The 21,312-nt window shown below is 38.9% G+C and overlaps 1 protein-coding gene across 7 annotated transcripts in view; it reads right to left on the bottom strand.

Moving 5' to 3' along the window:
* GAB1 (GRB2 associated binding protein 1) overlaps positions 1 to 21,312 on the bottom strand; it is a 206,960-nt gene that overhangs the window by 51,033 nt on the left and 134,615 nt on the right. The gene's annotated exons all lie outside the window — the stretch shown is intronic.

The raw sequence follows: 21,312 nt of genomic DNA, 5'->3' as shown, positions 1-21,312 counted from the left end.
ATGCAAAGTAGTTTAAGAGTGAGTACTAGTGGGGACGGAGTCAAGATGGTGGAGGAGAAACATGACCTCCCAGCAGCTCCAGCTTCCACCTTCCATGTAAAAAGGGGACTCTAAACAAAATTTAGAGCTGCAGAACCCACAAAATGACACAGAGAAGCTAACCTCCTGCTGAGGACAGCCTGGCAGGAATCTGCCAGCACAGTGCTCTGGGAGCCGAGCCCAACTCCACACCTTGGCTTTAGCCCCAGGGCAGGCCTGACCAGCCACCAGCCAGAGGGACTCCAGATCAGCAGCAACTGTGGCCATTTCCAGATTTATCAACACATAGATGCAAAGAAGAGAGTGAGAGGTCAGTGCAGTCTGGACTTTGGGACCCAGGAAGTGGGGGTGCATGGCTTCTCGCCCTGCTGAGTCACCGGCACAGCCAGCCAGTGACATGTGGCAGCTTCAGCTCCTGGCCTGCAGAGTGTAGGGGGACAAGGCACCAGTCTGAGGGGTAATTGCTCTTGCTTTAACCTTCTTGGATGTGGATTGCAGTGGTGGAGGTCCTGGGGTGTGTGTCCAGCTTGCCAGAGCTTGTGGAGACCTCAATGAGGGCACTCATCTAAGGAGAAAACCCCAGCGTTTGAGACGCAAGCTCCCCTGTCTGGTGGCAGAGTCCTACTGTGGCAAAAAGCCCAGGGGTCAAGTGACAGAGGGGAAACATGACCAGGCAAAGGAAACAAAACAAACAGAAGAACACAACATTAGACTCCTATTTTGGGGACAAAAAGGATCAAAGCATGGAACAGGAGGAAGACAGTGAAGTCAGAACTCCTGCACCAAAGGCTTCAAAGGAAAATACGAGCTGGTTACAGGCCATAGAGGACCTTAAGAAGCAGATGAGAGAAGTGAAGGAAAAATTGGGAAGAGAAATGAGAACAATGAGAGAAAATTTTGAAATGAGAGTTAACAGCCTGACTGAGGAAAATCACACCTTAAAAAATAGACTAACTCAAATGGCAAAAGGGGCTCAAAAAGCCAATGAGGAGAAGAATGCCTTGAAAAGCCATATTTTCCAGATGGAAAAAGAATCTCAAAAGCTCACTGAGGAGAATCATTCCTTCAGAATTAGATTGGAGCAAATGGAAGCTAATGACTTTATGAGAAATCAAGATGCTGTTAAACAGATCCAAGCAAATGAAAGAATAGAAGGCAATGTAAAATATCTCATGGGAAAAACCACTGACCTGGAAAATAGATCCAGGAGAGATAATTTTAAAATTATTGGACTATCTGAAAGCCATGACCAAAGTAAGAACCTAGAAAGCATCCTCCAGGAAGTTCTCAAAGAAAACTGCCCTGATGTTTTAGTACCAGAGGGCAAAATGGAGGTTGAAAGAATCCACTGATCACCTCCTGAAAAAGATCCCAAAAAGAAAACTCCTAGGAATATTATAGCCAGGTTCCGGAATTCCCAGATTAAGGAGAGAATATTACAAGCAGCCAGGAAGAAACAATTTGAATATTGTGGAAACACAATCAGGATAACACAAGATCTGGCAGCTTCTACACTGAGGGATCGAAGGGCTTGGAATGTGATATTCCAGAGGTCAAGGGAGCTGGGATTAAAACCAAGAGTCACCTACCCAGCAAAAGTGAGTATCATGTTTCAGGGGAAAATATGGTCATTCAGTGGAATACAGGACTTTCAAGCATTCTTGCTGAAAAAACCAGAGTTGAATAGAAAATTTGACATTCAAATACAAGAAGCAAGAGAAGCATGAGAAGGTAAACAGGGAAAAGAAATCATAAGGAACTTATCAAAGTCGAACTATTAACATTCCTACATGGAAAAACAATAATTGTAACTTATGAAACTTTTCTCAGTAGTTGAAGGGATTAGAAATATATATATATATATATATGTATACACACATATATATGTCTTTATATGAGGGTATGCGGCCATATGAATACATATGTGAATGTGTGTATATACGTTTACAGGTATACACAGATAGAGGGCACGGGACCAATTTAACAGGAAGGGATGATACTTAAAAGGGGAAATTAAGAGGTGAGAGAGGAATATAATAAGAGGAGATGGGGAGAGACAGAATGGGGTAAGCTATTCCATATAGAAGAGGCAAGGGAAAATGGTTACAATGGAGGGGAAGAATAGGAAGGCAAAAGGGAATGGGGCAACCTTATTCCCGTTGAATTTGGCTTGAGGACGGAATGAAATACACACTAAATAGGGTATCTCACCCATCAGGAGAGTAGGGGGGAAAGGGGATGAGATGAGGGATGATGGAAGGGAGGGTAGCCTGGGGGGAAGGGAAGTTGGAAGCACCCATTTTTCAAAAGGGACAGGATCAAAGTAGAGAATAGAACAAGTGGGAGGGAAATATAGTCAGTCTTTTACAATATATCTACTATGTTATTATTTTGTATTAGCCACACATGTACAACCTATACTGAATTGCTTATCTTTCCAGTAAGGGTGGGTGACAAGGGAGGAAGGGAATCAATCTGGAATTCTAAGTTTTAAAATCAAATATTCAAATTTATACACACACACACACATATATGTATATATATAATAGTATATATATATATATATACACTATTATTAATACTATTTTACATGTAATTAGGAAACAAGATATACAGGCAATGGGGCATAGAGATCCACTGGAAAAGTCAAAAGGGGTATGGGGGAAAATATGGGAGAGAGCAGGTTGGAGGAAGGAATATTCTATGGGACTGCTATTTTGGGGCAGTGGTTAGGGGAAAAACAGGGAGAAAATTTGTAACTCAAAATCTGGCAGAAATGAATGATATAAATCAGAAGTTAATAAAGCATTTGAAAAAAAAGATTAAAAAAAAAGTGAGTACTAGTTATTTTTTGTCCTTTGTTTTTGAAGAGGACCAGTGACATCACAGGTGATATCTTGGCTTGCCCTTGAATTGGATTTAAGTGAGGCAGAGTTGCATAAAGTCATCAGCCTCACTCTGTCTTCCAGAGTCATCAAAGTCCAGTGGGAAGACCAAAGTCAGGATGGTTGGTGACTGCCCAAGATGTACCGGATGACCTTAGCACCTCTGATATCTGAGCAAGCTCTAAGTGTTCCACAGTACCTGCTTCTGCTGCATTCATGGCTATTCTATTGGGAAGTCTTCACATGCTTGGGGCAGACATTCCCCTAATTCACTAATGGGTCTGAGGCCTGTTGGTTCAGTTGCTTTTACTTGGGTGTGGCCACTGCTCGTGCTACAGCTTCTTGAGAGTCACAGGTGAGAGCTGGGTGAAAGGTGAATACCAAAGGCAGATGAGCAGTCCTGAAGAGGGCTCAGCAGCTTCACACCAAGGTGCTAATCCTCCCCGAACACCCCATATATCTCCATAGAGTAGTTGGGAGGATGAGGAAAGGCTTTATGCAGAAGATGGTTACCTGAGCTACATCATAAAGGAATTAGGGAATCTGTGAGGTGGAGGTAAGGAGGGCATGCGATCTAGTCCTGGGGGACTGACATACCAAAGAATTCAAGATGGAAGATGGAATCTCAAGTAGAAGGAGCAAGGAGAAAACAAGGCTGGCTGGATCACAGAGTAGAGGAAGGAAAATGATGTCCAATGAGGCTACACCTTTTCTTTGAACTCTGCAAGTTTCCCACTACCCTACATGAAAAACTTAAGGAAGATGAAAAAGATCACTTTATCTAAACCAATTATTGTTTATTTAACACAATTTATATCGAAGAGAATCAATTCTTTCTTGACTGAAGCAGGGATGTAACGAGGAGGATTCTCCATTCTATGTGATTTGAAAAGGCCGTGTCCTATAACGTCCTCTAAAATGATCTGTCAGCCCCCTACCAATGTGGGAAGAGTGCTGGATCAGGAGTTAAAAGAGCTGCATTTGAATTCTAGTTTGGATGCTACCTGTTCGTACTGCCTCTCTCTGGGCCATAATTTCCTATTAAACAAGGGGGCTGGATGAGATGAGCTTTCAAAGTCTCTTCTAGGTCTAAGTCATATGAACTCATAATAAATAAATGATCACATGATATGGAAAAGGCAATTCTCCATAGAAGAAATACAAACCGTCCTGGTAAAAAGAAGACACATCCACTCCATCCCAAGAAGAAGTGAGAGGTTCACAAGTACGGCACTTATTTTTGGATGTTTTTGGATTGTGATTATTGATCAATTGTGCTTATATTTCCTCTTTTTTGGGGGGTGACAGTGGTCTTAAAAATACAATTTGTTAAATGAGATAGCTCTCTGGGAAGGGGAAAGAGAGGGATACTACGTGAAACTGGTTACATAAAATCAATACATCAATAAAACATTTTTTAAAAGAACGAAAAAAAGAAATATGTTATCAACAACCATGTGAAAAAGCTCTAAGGCACCAAAAATAAGAGAATTACAAAACAAAACAACTCTGAGGTTCCATCTCCCACCTATCAGAATGGCAAAAATGACAAAAAAGGGAAATGACAATTGGTGGATGGACTTCAGGAGGAAAGGCATATTAATGCATTGTTAGGGAAAATAACTGCTCTGGAAAGTGATGTGTAGCTATACCCCCAAAAGTCACTCAACTGGGCATTACACTTTTGATTATGGTCTATGTATTCCAAAGAGATGAAAGACAGAGTGAAATGATTCATATATGCAAAAATATTGATGGTAACACTTTTTGCATTAACAAAGAGTTGGAAACAAAATGAGCGTTAATTTATTGGGGAATGGCTGAAAAATATGGTATATGAAAGTAGTGGAATATTACTGTGCCACAAACACGATGAAGGGGGTGGCTTTACAGAAATCTGGGAGGTCTCATGTAGACTGATACAGGGTCAAGGGAGAAGAAACCAGGAGAACAATTTATATAGAAATAACACTGTAAAGGAATAACCATGAAAGACTCAAAAATTATGATTAATTCAATGACTGGTTGTAACTTCCACTTGTGTTCTGAAAGGTGCTGCCTAGAGGTGCTTTCTAAGATATTTATTTTCAGACATGGTTTTAATGGATTTGTTTTGAGTGAACATATTTACTTGTGACAAAGGTCCTTTTTTTTGTGAAGTGGGAGGGATGAAAAAGAAGAAGCAGTCAATGTATAATAAAAAATACATAGAAGAGGGCAGAAGGAAGTTCAGAAGGGACATACAACAAGGGTACTATCAAATTAAATCTGAACCATACAAAAAATTCACCAGTTGAACACAGTTGAATCAGAGTTTCATTTGCAGTGTTCTTTTGTTTATTTTATAAGGACATGTTCATGCTTGTAGATATTTGTTAAGTTCATAATAATTAAAAAGGAAAAAAAAATATTCTGAGCATGCTTTGCTCTGTGTAGTAGAATAGTCCAGCTTCTTTCTTGCAAGGTAAGTAAAGTAAAACTCCCAGAAAGGGAGTCCCAGGAAGGGACCATTCCTTACTTAAATCCTCCATTCGCAGTTTAAGATAGTGCTGCAGTACAGTGGTACAGCACTTGGCCCTGAGATTATCTTGTTATGCATTTTCTCTCTTTTATCTGGTATTTCACCTTTTTTTCTCAGAAAAAAAAAAATTTCCCTATGGCTAGGAACAGCAAAAAAAAAAAAAATTCACTTCCAGCTATGAAAGTGCCCCGCAAATGAGTCACATTTGTTATACAATCTATGACATCTATACGACTACAGTGCTTAGCACTGGAAAGGATGTTAGAGGTCATCTAATTTGACCCCCTTATTTTATAGATGCTAATGTCAGCTCTCTCTTCTCTAGGTAGGAGACAGACTGGTTACAGGTGCAGGTACCTCAGGCCTTCTTGTTAACACTTTATCGAGCAACTCTCCCTCCTATGTGGAAAGTTTCTAATACCAAAACTTGTATAATATTTTGCAGGATTAGTCACTTGCCACCTTAAAAAAAAAAACCCTTTTGCTGATGTTTTACTGTGGGGCATGAATGTGACCCTGGGTTCTGGAGGGCTATGCCAAGGCTGTACAAGCCATGGCAGGTTTTACCTGGTTGGCAAGGTGTTAAGTATGGGTCAGGCTTGAGACCAGGGATCTGCTGCCTTGAGGACTAGCAAGCCTAAGCAAAGATAAGCTCACAGGCTCATAAGGAGAAAACTGGCCACTAGGTTATGAATTTAAGTAAGTGCATAATACCTTTCAGGTCCCTACCAGCTTTAAAAATCTATGACTGGATGTCTATCTATAAATGCTGATTCTGCCATGATGACTAAGCTGCCCTCTCACCCTGGATCATCGATTTTCCTGCTATGCCTGACCCTTTGTTTCATTAGTGAGTTCCTTCGGAAGACTTCATCTGGGGATACGTCCATCCACTATGCTTCATTCAACATTCTGATTTTCTTGGGCTTCACCACTACGAGAAGGGTGTTATGAAAAGCTGCTTTCTCACCTTCTGGCTGCCTGATCTCCCTCTGAGAACCTTCTTCTTATGTCCCTTTTATATGTTGTCTTCTCTCATTAGAATTGAAGCTCCTTGAAGGAGGGAACTGCTTCTTTTTGTTTGTATATTCATCCCTAATGCTTAACATTAGCACAGTGCCTGGCCTAAAGTAACCACTTGTTAATGCTCACTGCCTGACTTCTTATTGGGACTCTCTTAATGTGTCCAATGAACAATTAGGCAAGCTGTTAACAAGGAAGTGAGATACAAGTATATTGACATTTTTCCTGTAAATGAAAATAGGAGATAAAGAGAAAAAAGCTAAATGGAAGGACAACAACCAGGTTCTTGGGGAGAGATAAATATAGGACTTGGTAATGTTGGTTTTATTGGGTTTCTAAAGGCAACGAGAAGCATCATTTCATGAGATATTATAATGCTCACAGAAACCAAAAATCAAATGGGCTATCAAGAACATGACAGCTTACAGCCTCTCCCCCATTGGATGCATCAAGAGAAATAGAGAAATTCAATGAAGAACTTAATAAGAGTATACGTACTAAGTCAACATACAGATGAGTTGCTGACATATATGTGAATACATACACACACATATGAATGGAATTTTCACACCATGAGGTCCCTAGACTAATTAAAGAACAGGTCTTAACCCTTCCCCCTGCCCATTTTTATCAATGACAATGGCAGAATCTGCACATTTATATACCACAAAAGGACATCTTAACTTGGGAGCTGTGGACTTTAAAGAAACTGAGGTTTAGAAAAGATAAGTGACCTGCCAAGGTTACAAAGTCAGTTAATAGCAGAGTTCCCCTTCAGATACAATATGTAAAGATACTTGAGTAGATGAGGTCAGAAAAGAGCAGTTGGGCTGGCCCAAAAAGTATCTGTGGCGGAGACACAGTGCCTTTAAAAGACACTCAGATGATCACATTAGAGATGTCTATCTCAAAGCGGGTAAAATTCCAAAAGCATGTAAAAGATGGCAGATAATACTGGATAATACTTTTACCAAAAACAGGAAATCGAGAAGACATCAGCAACTACTGATTCAGATACCTGTTTTCTCATCTCATATAAAATCTTTATGATAATAGTCTATGCAAATATTAAAGCTGTCCGTGATGAAAGCATGAAAAGAGGACATATGATATTCCTGTAGAAAATCATATCTTTAGAGGCACACAACTGACTGAGGGGTTTAGAGAATACAACAGCCTTCTGGGTTTATTGCTTAAAAAGGTAATTTTAAAAAGGCAATTAAATTTTAAAAATCTATTTCACTAAGTATTTTTCAATAACATTTAAAATTTTTTAATATTTGTTTAAAAAAATTTTGCACTCCAAATTCTCTCCCTCCTTCCAACTCATTCCCCACCCCTTTACAAGGTAAGCAATATTATACTGCTTATACATGAAGTCATGCAAAGCATATTTCCCTATTAACCATGCTGCAACAGGAAACACAAAAACACAAGAAAAATAAAGAAAGTAAGAAAAGTGTCCTTCAACTTAGAGTTCAATAGTTCTCTTTCTGGAGGCAGATAGCATTTTTTATCAAGGGTCCTTTGGAATTTTCTTAGATCACTGCCTTAATCTGAGTAGCCAAGTCAAAACGATAATTTAAAAGAGTAAATTCAACAAAACAAAGCATAGCCTTGAAGGCTTACTTCAAACAAGGTGTCTCTTAATGATGGTGGGCTCAGTCTCTAGTCCTAAGATCATGTCTCTGGAAGCCTCCCAGTTTCTCACTTTGTACCCCCAAACTTTGAATAAATTTTAAAAATTAAGATATACACATATAGCTATGGAGATAACTGTTTAAAAATGCTTAAAATGTTAAAAAAAAACAAGTACTGATATCACACAAGACATATTGTTTATCTTAAATGCTTATCAGTGCCAAAGGAGATGTCTTGTATAGAATCTAAATAAAAGGATTACCTACTGATGGTCAGGTTCTCCAAATGCACAAATGTCATTGTGGTAATTATACAAATTGCTAGGATACCACAAAATCTCCTCAGTGAAATACATTGTAAAGGGAAAAAGATGGTATAGCCATGCATACTAAAAAATCAAAGTATATATAACACACATAGACAACAAGGTAACCAAGAATTAAATATGGTAAGAATGAAGTAGATAATATTTGGGAAACCATAATGCTTTTAATCATTCCAACCTGTCCACTGTTATAAAACCCATCATATTCTTTCAATGATGCTATATGACTGGAATTCATGGAACACCATAATTAAGGATAACCAAGATACAAGTAATCCAAAGGATATCAGAAAGATTCATGGTGGGTGGAAATGGGCTGTAGCATATCACCAACAATAACCTGAATGTAATAAGTTCAGTAGTAAATGATACTACTGAAGGTCAATGACTGTAAAAAGAGTTGGGTTTATCATGAAGCAGAATGAGAAAAAAAATCAATAACCCAAATGGTATGATGGTCACCAAGATATTAAAAGAATCGGAGGAGAGATTAGAAATGTCTGGCACAGAGGAGGTGCTTAATAAATTGCTGATTTACTGATTGATTCTGGAATGCTGGAAAATTTCATGGAAAGACCTAGACAAGAATAGGCTAAAAAGGGATGGAGGAGTTGCAGTTTTCATTTGACTGGACTTAGGAGATATGCATTCAGGTCCTGGATACTATGCTTATTTGCAGTTGAAAAAACAAGTCATTCTGCTTTTTCAGGTCTTAGTTTCCTCATTCGTAATAGGTGGTTAGCAACACTTGTATAGCTCATGTAACAGGACTATTGTGAGAAAGATACTTTGTAAGCCTTTAAGTGGTACAGAAATGTGAGTTGACAGAGCATCCGCCCTGGAGTTAGGAGACCCTGGGCAAGTCCCTTAACCCTGATTGCCTCAAAAACAAGAAAGACAAAAAATGTAAGTTCTTAGTATAAAGGGGTTACCCACAATGATGAAATCATAAATCCACAAAAATATGGAAGCCACTTGTTAATGCTCATGCCCTTATGGGTAGATGCAGTGCTCTGTTTCTCTGTCTCTGTTTCTCTCTCTCTCTGTCTCTCTAATTCTTATTCTGATAGTGACCAAATAAATGAACGTGGACAAAGTTCAATTTTCATGACATTACACATCCTTAATACTGAAAGAAAACTCATTTATACTATAAATATCTGCCTTCAATAAGACTAATTTCCTTTTTACAATCACCTGCTTCTTCCTTTCAAGGGTCAGCTTTGCAAACTTTGACAGAATAATTTATCTTAATTAATGAAATGAATCCTTTATTGAGTTCTAGTTTGGTCCCACATTTCCTAGATAGATTAGAGGTCATCTAATTCAACCCTTCCCCCACCACCCTTGTTTTTGCAGATAAGGGAAATAATGCCCAGAAAGGTTAACTGCCTTGGCCATGTTCTCACAGGTGATAAGAGGTCGAAACCAAATCCAATTCAAGCCCCTATACTCAGATTCCAAATGCAGTATTCTTTCCACTGTCGGCTCTCTCAATTTCCTAAGGTCACAGATCTGTACTAACTATGGTACTGTTCCCAAAAAGCCCCTGCCAACATTTTAAAAATAAAGGGAGACTGAAAACTACCATATCCACAGTTCTCCTTAAAGTCTTGATATGGAATAAAACCTTCTCTCCTTTACAATAATAACATGAACCAATCTAAAAAGCTACAGCTAAGCCACAAGCATTTTTCAATTAAAGATTTGCCCAGCTGATGTCTAGAGATGAGAGCCTTTAATACTTGGCACATGGACTGTTCTTTCTCTGAGCAAATGGACCATTAAGGGAATTCTCCTCCCGATGCCTCTAAAGTCCTCAACCAAAGAGAACTCCAATATGAGGCTTTTTCTTGCTGCTATAGTTTTTGTTGGGATTGATTCAGGCAGAAGAAATATCTAGTCTGTATTTTCTGAGAATCATTCATTCTTTCAAGCTCAACAAATAGATTAATCCATTCTTTTCCCTATCATAATCTTCCTCTGTGCCTTCCATATGGAAACTAATAAGGCAAGAGAATGGAGGGAAAGAGAACAAGCATTTGTATAGCCCTTACTATGTGCCAGGCACTGAGCTAAGCCCTTAATGAATATCTCATTTGATCTTCAAAACAACCCTGCAAGGTAGGTGCTATTATCATCCCATTTTACAGTTGAGAAAGCTGAGGCAAGCAGAGTAATTTGCCCAGGGTCACACAACCAGTAAGTGCTGAGGTAATATTTGAACTCTGGTCTTCCTGATTCCAGACCTGGTGTTGTAACCTCTAACAACTCATATATACAGTGTTTTAGGATTTACATAGTCCTTTCCTTACAACAACCTAATGAGGAAGGACAACTAGTATTAATCTCATACCCCATCCTCCTTTTTCCTTCTTTTCCTTTGTGAGGCAATCGGGGTTAAGTGACTTGTCCAGGGTCACACAGCTAGTAAGTGTCTTTGTAACTTTTACAAGAAACTGAATGGACTTTTCTCCTACCCAAACCCCTGTCTCCCACTTGATGATGATAGTAGCCTCTTCCAAGGTCATTAATTCTCAGTACAATTATTAATACCAAGATCCCATCCTAAGTCACTTATGAGAACCTGACAATTGCAGGTTTCTCTTCAGATAACAGTAACATGTATGTGAACTAAGGTCAGGTTGTCCAAAATATGAATCATGAATTCAGAAAAGATTATGAGTTTAGCCACAGGTGACTTTGGCCAATTAGTGCTCCTAAATCTTTCAAGCTGAATGAAAAACAAAACTCTGTTGATAAGCTACATTACCTTTGACAAGGCAAATAATCTGCTTCCTCCTCAGTAAGATGAGGGGGTTGGGTGAGAAGACTTGTAAGGCCCCCTTCTATATGGAATTAATGATTCTATGACTGTGTAATATCTCACCTCCCAGCAAATCTGCCTCTAAACTCATGGCCTGAGGCATAGGTCCTAGCAGAAATGAAGATAAAGATATAGTAATGTGAGGAGATGGGACTGGCAGACCTTGGAACCCTGTTAATGAGAAAAGCACTTGAGTTATTCAGAATTAGTAGCTAAGGGAGTCTCCTATTCTATTCTTTCCAAGGTCTGCCTTGGAAGCTTTGCCTTCTGTACCCAGGTAGGGTGAGAATGAAAGACATGGTAAAGAAAGCATGGGATGGTCCTAGTTAGTAGCTGGCAAAGAGTGAAAGGAAAGATCATGAGAAAAATCTTATGTGGCAAGGAGAGAAGGGCATTCTCCATATTAACTTGGGGGTTGCAAAGTGTTTTAATGTTTTGGCTTAATTCTAGTGAGCAGTATTGATGCCAATACCTGACACTCTTATACCATTGCATAGTCATAAAGCACTTTACATTCATGTACTTACTTGATACACATAAGTTTATTTAAGGGGATTTAATGCACCAGAATTAACAGGTGACTCAGCACAAATCTGATCTATGGCAAGTATTTACCTAGCTCTCACAACAGGGCTTAAGAAAAAATATACATATCAATGGAAACAAAAGAAAAAGAGAATGAGGATAATGAAAAGGTGAATGCATTGTAGGGATTGAGTAATATGCTATCTATGATGTAACATGTTACTTAAGCACTAGAGTATATAATATCTGCTTAAACTCATAGGACCTCAGAGGTCATTTAGTTCAATCCCTTTCATTTTAAAAATGAGGCAACTGAGGGCCAGGGAATTTAAGTGACTTACCCAAGGTCATACAGGTAGTAACAAGAGTTGAGATTTGAACTCGGGTCCTCTGATTCCAGAGCCAGGGCTCATTTGGTTGTTCCATGCCACCTCTTTTAAAAATAACCTCACTATTTAAAATACTATCAATTCTCCTTTTAGATTCTGATTCATTGTATAGCATAAAAATTTTGTTCCACATTGTTGGTGGAGTTCAGAACTGATCCGACCATTGCAGAGAGCAACTCAGAACTATGTTCAAAGGGCTATAAAACTGTGCATACCTTTTGATCCAACACTACCACTATTAGGTCTATAAACCAAAGGGGTCATAAAAAAGGGAAAAGGACCCACATACACAAAAATATTTATAACAGCTATTTTTGTGGCAGAAAAAAATTGGAAACTAGGGGATGCCAATCACTTGGGGAATGGCTGAACAAGCTGTGGTATATGAATGTAATGGAATACTACTGTTCTATAAGAAATGATGTGCAGGCAGATTCCAGAAAAATCTGGAAAGACTTACACGAACTGATGCTAAGTGAAGTGAGCAGAACTGGTAGAACATCGTACACAGTAACAGCAACACTGTGTGATGATCACTATGATAGACTTAGTTCTTCTCAACAAGGCAATGATCCAAGACCATTCCAAGGGAGTCATGATGGATAATTCTGACCACATCCAGAGAAAGTACTATGGAGTCTGAATGTAGACAAAAGCATACTGTTTTCATTTTTTTTTGGCTTTTTTTCCTTTCTCATAGTTTTTCCCTTTTGTTCTGATTCTTCTTTCACAACGTGACTAATGTGGAAATATATTTAACATGATTATACATGTATACCCTATATCAGATTGCTTGCTATCTTAGGGAGAGTGGAAGGAAGGAAGAAAGGAAGGAAGGAAGGAAGGAAGGAAGGAAGGGAGGGAGGGAGGGAGGGAGGGAAAAAAATTTGGAGCTCAAAATCTTATTAGAGATGAACATTGAAAATTATCTTTAAATGTAATTGAAAAAAATATACTATTATATAAAAAAGAAAAAGGGAAAAAAAGTTCTCAAAAACTAACCATACATAAAAAAGGATGATACGATAAATAGTATTACATACTATGCAATGTTTTATATATAGTATAGACATTACTTGGTCTTAAGCATTTTCCTTTATTAAAATGTAAGTATCACATAAAGAAATGTAAATAATGAACATTAAATATTATCAGTCATTTAAAAAAAGTTCTGTTCCAACTTACTCCTTGTACAAATTTTTTTGCCTCTACGTCCCCCCCACCCCCACCTAAACTTAAAAATCACACAGCAAATTAACTGAGTAGGAGTAGAGGTACAAAGAGAAGGGAAGAAATCATCACACAGTAGAATAAATCCCTGTCTACTATGGCTTCATTTATTCACAGAATGGGAAACTCTTCTCACCTTCTAATTCGCCTGCCAACAAAATAGTAAACATTACTTTTGACCCCTCTGTATGCGTAAGATGTTGCTATTTTATGAACGAGAGCTGGGGTGCAAAAAATTAGAAGAAAATCCTTTCATATTCTTTTTCAGTATTATTGATACCTTTTGCTCACTCATGTTATTTCCAGGTAATAATAAAAATAGTTACCATTTCTAAAGTACTTTAAGGTTTGCAAGGTATTTTACAAATGTTATCCCATTTTATGCTTACAACAACCCTGGGAAGGTAGATGCTGTTATTCCCATTTTACAGATGAGGAAACATTCAAGTTAAGTGATTTGTCCAGGGTCTCACAGCTAGCATCTGATTCACATCTGAACTGGTGTCTTCCTAGTTCTGCTACACAGATGCATCTAAAATATTCTCCTCCCTAAATGGTACTTTTCCTTGTAACAAAGAAAAACAGTTCACCTAGACACTTGACCTGGCAGTATATACAACATTCTGCACCTATAGACATCACTAAAAAAAAAAAAAAAAAAAAAGTGACTAGTATGTTTCTTCATTTCTTCTGTGGGGTCAAGATTCAACAATTTTATTTTAGAAACAAGGCAAGAGAAGCATAAAGATAAGGGGCAGAATTCATCCAACACGCACTGAACTGTACCTACTGGGTGCTGTAGTAGGAAATTAGGCCAAGAAAAAAAAAGGCAAATGCCAATTATGCCTTTAAGGAGCTTGCATAGAAAATTAAATATAAATATGTAAAAAGTAAATTCTGGGAGAGGGCACTAAAAACTGGAGTATCATAAGAGGCCTCCTGTAAGAGCTTTGAGACCTTGTCTTTGAACTTCAAGTGGGATGGTATTCCCTCTATGCTATCTCATACATACATACATACATACATATATATATATATATATATATATATATATATATATTTTTTTTTCCCCCCTTTTTGGAGGGGGGAGGGCAGGGCAGTTGGGGTTAAGCGACTTGCCCAAGGTCACATGGCTAGTAAGTGTTAAGTGTCTGAGGTCGCATCTGAACTCAGGTCCTCCTGACTCCAGGGCCGGTGCTCTATTCACTATGCCACCTAGCTGCCCCATGATGTTTATTTTAAGTGAGGAAAAGGCAGCTATGAAAAGAACACACCAACTTCCAAAATCAACAATGCCCCATAAGAGATTTTTCAGAAAAATATAATACTGAAAATTAAGATGGAGGGATTGATTACTTTCCAACTAAATCCTCTCTGAATTTTTGCACTCGACTTCTTGGTTCATAAAATAGTAGCACCTTATACATACAAAGGGGATAAAGTTTTTAAGACACTTCCCATGGTTTGGCTCACAGAACTTGCACCCTTGGCCCATTTTTTGGTTTCAGAGCTGACGTGTATAAATCTGCCTTGCTTTATTTCACATAACTGAGTAGAAGAACAGCCCTAGGCAGGACAAAACCTCTGTTCAAAGTTAAAAAACAGGCTTGAGGGGGAAAATCCTGCTTCAGCCTCCAGGGTCATGAGATCTGGCTGGCCTGCGCATATCCTGGAAGTGGTACTCAGGGTTGGTCTAAGCCTGGACAGTTTACTGCTGCTATGGATCAATGCTGTCATCGAATTTCTGAGAACTAAATGCTCAGCTTGGGTGTGCTTGGGTGTGATGAAAAACTGCTCTCACTCTCCTATCATAAGGCAAAAGAGAATAACAGACACCCATTAAAGGCATCATAGGCTGCTGGGGCAAAATCATAATTGAAATTTATTGAAGAAGTAGATAATGATTAATAGAGAAAATCTCATGGGTTTTTCTTCCGATGGAAGCTGATTACTAAGTGCAGAGCCACACGGAGCAGGGATATCTTCCTCCTATCCTCCCTATCTCCTTACTATTTATTCAGTTTTATTAGCTTGAAACCAATTATACTTGGTATGCCCTTTAAGTCTGCCTGGGTGGAAGCATGTGAGTGAGAAGTACTGTCTAAAATAAATGATACTAAGCTGGTATCACTTTTAAAAAAAGTGTAAAAATCCTGGCTTTCCCTGCAGTGATGATGGAAGTGGTCAACATGGTAAGTTGTCTGCTATAACTTTCCGTATATTCCTATACCAACGATCGACTAAGCTCCCTTACAACTAACCCTGTTCCTATTCAAGATGATGGAAACATGCCTGACATCCCCAGGCATCCTCCAAATCCTATGGATCCTTCGCTCAAGTGACTGGAGAATCTATGAATCCTCCATCTCCCCTTCAGCCCTCCCCATAAATGTCCTTGCCTCAAAAAATTAAATTAAATTAAATTAAAAAACCAGTGCCTTACATATATATCACTAACATACTCAACCTGGTTTTAATAACAGTAACTAGGATTTATATGGCACTTTAAGATTTGCAAAGTGCTTTACAGAAATTTTCCCAAATATTATTCTGGAACGCTGGAAGGCATTTTGTAGACAAGGAAACCGAAGCAGACAGAGTCCAGTAAGCTGCTAAGCACCTGAGGCTGCATGTGAACTCCTGTCTTGCTAACAAATCCAGGTTCAGTGTGCTTATTTACTGAGTCACCTAAACTGAGTAATATAGCTTCTATTTTGGGAAAACTGAGGGTGAGGGTGAGTGTGTGAGAGCAGCTCAATCAGACATTTTCACCAAGAAGGCTGGTTTGACTAAACAAAGAGTATTTACAGGAGTATAATGTTTAATGAGGTAGGGAAGGGCTTTAAACACAACAGCGGGAGTTTGGGTTTGTTTCTAAAAGTGCAAGGAACTATCTGGAGCTGTAAAGCAGGAGAGGTCCCTGGTCAAACCTATTCTCCAGGAACCATTTTGTTATCTGTCTGAGGGATGGACTGGAAAGGAAAGAGACGTGAGCAGTCATTTCTTACCTGTGAAGATAATCTTAAAAAAAAAAAAGTACTATTTAAAACTGGTGAATAAAAAGGCAGTAAACAGAGTCTAAACACAAAAGTATTTGCAGATGCATTTTCAAAGGAGCAAATCCAGAGTAACCCAAAGGTTCTTCATCTGATTCCATCCTATTCCAGGCACCCCTGCTTTAATGCCATCTAATTAAAGCTTTCAAGTGGAAAATTTCTCTTCTTCTTACTATTAAATGCCTCTGTTATGAAGTGAAAAACACTCCAGAGTTTTAAGTGCAGGAAACCCTGAGGTGACTGTTTGACAGAAGGATGATCAACAGAGAGACCAATACTACACTATCCAACAGAGAGTAAGAGGTCCAGCATTAAGACTGGCAGGTACTTGCTGGGCCAGCTGTCCAGGAGCCGCCACTAGAGAGAAATGAGACCCAACCCTCAGTCTGTTTACAGAGGGATGGGAAGCTGCATAATTAGTCAAGAATTTATTAAACAAGCAGCTACAATGAACAAGATAGTCTAGGTACTGCAGAAACAAAAATGGGAATAAAACAATCCTCTTCCTCAAGGAGATCAGCCTTTTGAAGGGAAGGAATACAACATGTGTACACTGCACAAATAATGTGCACAAATAAATGCTGAGTAAATTGAGAAGAGAGGCAGCATGGCTTTATGGTTAGAGTGGTGGCCTTGGAGCCAGATGACCTGAGTCAGGATCTACTACTGACACATACTGTAGGTGTGGAGAGAGAGACAGACAAGGCAGAAGCATAGAGAGAAGGAGGAGGAGGAGGAGGAGGAGAAGAAAAGACAAGAGAGGGAGAGGGAGGAAAAAGAGAGGAGAGCAAAGAGAGGGGGGAAACAAAGAGAAGGAGAAACAGAGGAGAGAGAGAAAACAGGGAAGAGGGGATAAGAAGGGGGTAGGGAGAGTAAGAGAAGGGAAGAGAGACAGAAACAGCGAGAGAGAGACAGAGACAGAGCGAGAGAGAGAGCGAGAGAGACAGACAGAGAGAAAGAGCGAGAAAGAGAAACAGAGAGAGTTAGACTGGACCTGAATAATCCACTAATAAATCAGCATAATAATAGTAATACTGCCTATTTCATGGGGTTGCTAGGAAGATAAAATGAGCAGTGTGATACAATGGAGAGAACCCTGGTTTGAAGACAGAGAACCTGGATTCAAATCCTCTTTCTGTTATTTACTACCTATGTGTTAATAACCTTCTCAACTCCCAGCTTCCTCAGCTGTAAAATTAGACTTGACAAGACTTCTCCAAGGTCACCCCTAAGTTGTGAGCATTTGTAACCATGAAGCACCTGTGAATGAAAACAGTTATTTTTATTAAAAGAACACCTTAAATATGACTAACTTGGTAACACTGAATTTACATAAGAATTTTTTGGAGCTCATGTATAAGGAAGTTCATCTTAGCTTTAGTGACTCTGATGACATCAGTGTCATATAAATTGGTGTGTTCCACTACTAACTCCCTCTCCCTGAGCCCCAGTGACTTAGAACCTCAGCCTCAGATGATTAGGGAGCTTCAAGCCTTGAGGATGGAGTTGGTAGCTAAGATTCTGCTTTCAGTACTGAATGAGAGAGCTCTACCCTCAACTTCTGCCATAGCTCAATCCTATGTCACAAGGTACTAGGGAACGTGTTATTGTCAGTCCAAAGAAGCATTCCTCATCCTAGAAGTGGGGCTTTCTTGAGGTTTGTCTACTGGGACCAATTATACTAGGAAAGTTCATTGGAGAGACCTCAAGAATAAAAAGACTCAAGTTCAAAGCAGATAAGACACAACCTACAAGCAGGTAGGTAGTGGAGTAGACAAGAGATCTGGAAATAAAAGTCAGGAACACCTGAGTTCAAACCCTGCTTCAGTCACTCACTAGCAAGATAACTCTAGATAAGTTATTTAATATTTCAACTTCAGGACCCCAATCTGTAAAATGGGAATAATAATAGCACCTACCTCACAGGGTGTTTGTGAAGGTCATGTGAAATAACATGTATAAAGTAATTTGCAGGACTTTAAAATACTATATAAATGAGCCATTAATATAAGCTATTATGATTATTATCTCAGAGCATTATTATGAGAAAAACAACCTGTAAACTCTAAAGTCTGCAGCAAGCTAGGTGGCTCAGTGGATAGAGTGACAGACCTGGAGTCAGGAAGATTCATCTCCCTGAGTTCAAATCTGACCTCAGATACTCACTAGCTGTGAGACCCTGGGCAAGTCACTTAGCCCTGTTTGCCTCAGTTTTGTCAATTGTAAAATAAGCTGGAGAAGGCAATGGTGAACCACTCCACTATTTTTGCTAAGAAAACCCCAAATGGGGTCATGAAGAATAAGACGTGACTGAGATGACTGAAGAACAACAAAAATTACTAATCCTATGGTTCTCCCTCAAGGGCCCTGGGTCACACAAGTATTGCACAGTTCTAAGGTACCCTTGGTCTAGGCTTCCCTTGCTCAAACAATTCTGTTTCACACATAAGTGAATCAATTTGGCAAATTGTGACCTTCACGATTCAGAAACAATCCATCTGCAGACTTCCCAGAAAACACACACACACACACACACATACACCCACACGTGTGTATTTGTGTGTCCCCTTTACCCTCAACTCTACTAAATATAAGACTTCTTAGAAACTTTACATAATCTCAGCGAACATACAAACAAAGAATACCAGCCAACTTCCCAGGCATTCAACAATATGGGAAAATAACAGGGTCATAATATTGTAAGAAGTTCCTGGAACTTCTTATAGGTCAAATCCACCACCACCTCTCAGTCCCTTTCCTTTTGTTTTAAAGAAGAAATGAGATATTTTCGAAGGGAATATGATTAGTTACTTTCTTAGACCTTGGGATCATAGCTCAATCCATGCTTTGCCCATTCTCTCTGCGCCCCCCCCCCCCCCCCCCCAATCCCACACAAACCTCCAGCATCAGACTACAGGAGCTTAAATCATTTTAGCAGATTTTCTAAGCTAACCATTGGGGACATTTTCAGCACTCCCAAAAGGGAGAGCACTCTCTTGGGGTTGAAGGTACTGCCCCACATAGACATAAAAGTACTCAGCATTGACTCCAGCTCTTCAGAAGCAACCGGATGACAAGCAGACAGCCCACCGATGGAAATGAGAATAAAATGGTGATGCAGACATGATTAAACAGTCTGAATGAGATTATAAATGACTCTACCATATAGAGTGTAACATCACTTAATCCAGGGGGTTTTAATCTGGGGTCTATGAACTTGCTTTTAAAAAAATGTTTTCATAACATTATTTCTGTGTATTTGGTTCCCTCTGCAATCCTATGTATTTTAGTTTATGCGTTTAAAAACATTATTCTTAGACAGGATCTCTAGACCTCACCAGGTTGTCCTGAGGTAGGAATCGGGCATGGGGGGAGTCCATGACACACAAAAAAGGCTAAGAATTCCTGGCTTAACCTGTGGGTTAAAAAACAAAACACCTTGCAAAGTCAGCAAGGAAACAGATTGCAGATGGTTTTAAAACTAGAATTGCCATTTGGCTACTAAGTTATCCAAACTCCATAAAAGCATATTACAGCTATATATCATTTAGTTAAAAACCATCAAATGGTGAAGGATATTTCATATTTAATTGTCACATTCCAAAAAATCTAGATCTATGAACATAATAAAACATTACCATTACAGACTAATTCACAAAGGTCATAATTTACTAAAAAACACAAATTAAAGAACATTCAAAGAAAGGCAATTTTACTCTTCAAGGGCAGTATGCCTGCTGGGCTAGCCAAGGACTGGCAAACTGTATTCTTTCAGAACTGCTTCTTAATGAAGAGATAAGATATGGAGATGTAGGAAACTCCCAGAATGAGGAAACTCTTTACTAATTATGAGGGTTAGTACCTTCTCTGCAATCTATTATCTGAACGAGCTGTCCAGAGAACAGTTTTAAATGACATGCCTAGAGTCATACACCCAGTATTCTTCACAGTCAGAACCTGAACCCAAATCCAAGGCCAGAACTAGCTGGACATGGAATAGTATTTCTGAAAATGGCCTATCAATGGCAACAATAATTGATTGCTTTTAAAGTGCTCAAAAACAGTTTCTAGTCTAACTAGGTAAAAAAAGATCCTTTTTATAACTTGTTTATTACTAGTATTAATTTCCTTCGCAACATTCCCCCCACTTTTTAGAGCAAAAAGTAAACCAACTCAGCCTTGGTCCCGAAATTAGCAAATTCAAAATTAATAGAGCCAAGAAACACGTTGTATATCTTCCTATTTTGTACCTCACCCAATAATAATCAGGGGGTTGAACAAGTTGCCTGTTAATTTATCTTCCAAGGATTTCACATGATTTTGACATATGCATGGGAGAGTTTTGTTGGATGATAGCCAGACCTTAAATGTATTTTGTTTTACCAAGTCTAATGTTTTGTTTTAATAGTGAACAATACTATATATATATACATATACGTATACAAACATACAAGATTCCACTGTGTTCATTGTTACACACACACACACACACACACACACACACACACACACACACACACACACACACACACACACCTATGCTTTCCCAATCATTTCCAAATCAGGTTCTCTTCCCCACTCCCCTGTATAATTCCTCCTAACACACTCAGCGTTCCCCCATAGGAAAGGATTCTGTGTTTGTATTCCCAGAATTTAGCAAAGAGTCAAGCAATTAATGCTTAATCGATTCTGCCCTAATTTAGTGTTAAAAGGGCTGCCTGTTCTTTTTTCAGACCTTCATCAAAGATGCCCTGGGCTGATTATTCTTTTTTTTTTTTTAAGCAATTGGGGTTAAGTAATTTGCCCAAGGCTACATGGCCAGTTATTTTGTGTGGGTGTTAAGTATCTGAG

The sequence above is a fragment of the Petaurus breviceps genome, unplaced genomic scaffold (genome assembly GCF_028583685.1).
Source record: "Petaurus breviceps papuanus isolate PSGF00001 unplaced genomic scaffold, PetGlider_PUasm1.0 76, whole genome shotgun sequence".
In the NCBI taxonomy this organism is placed as follows: domain Eukaryota; kingdom Metazoa; phylum Chordata; class Mammalia; order Diprotodontia; family Petauridae; genus Petaurus; species Petaurus breviceps.
The sequence above is the reverse complement of the archived record's forward strand: the minus strand, read 5'-3'. Positions and strand labels throughout refer to the sequence as shown.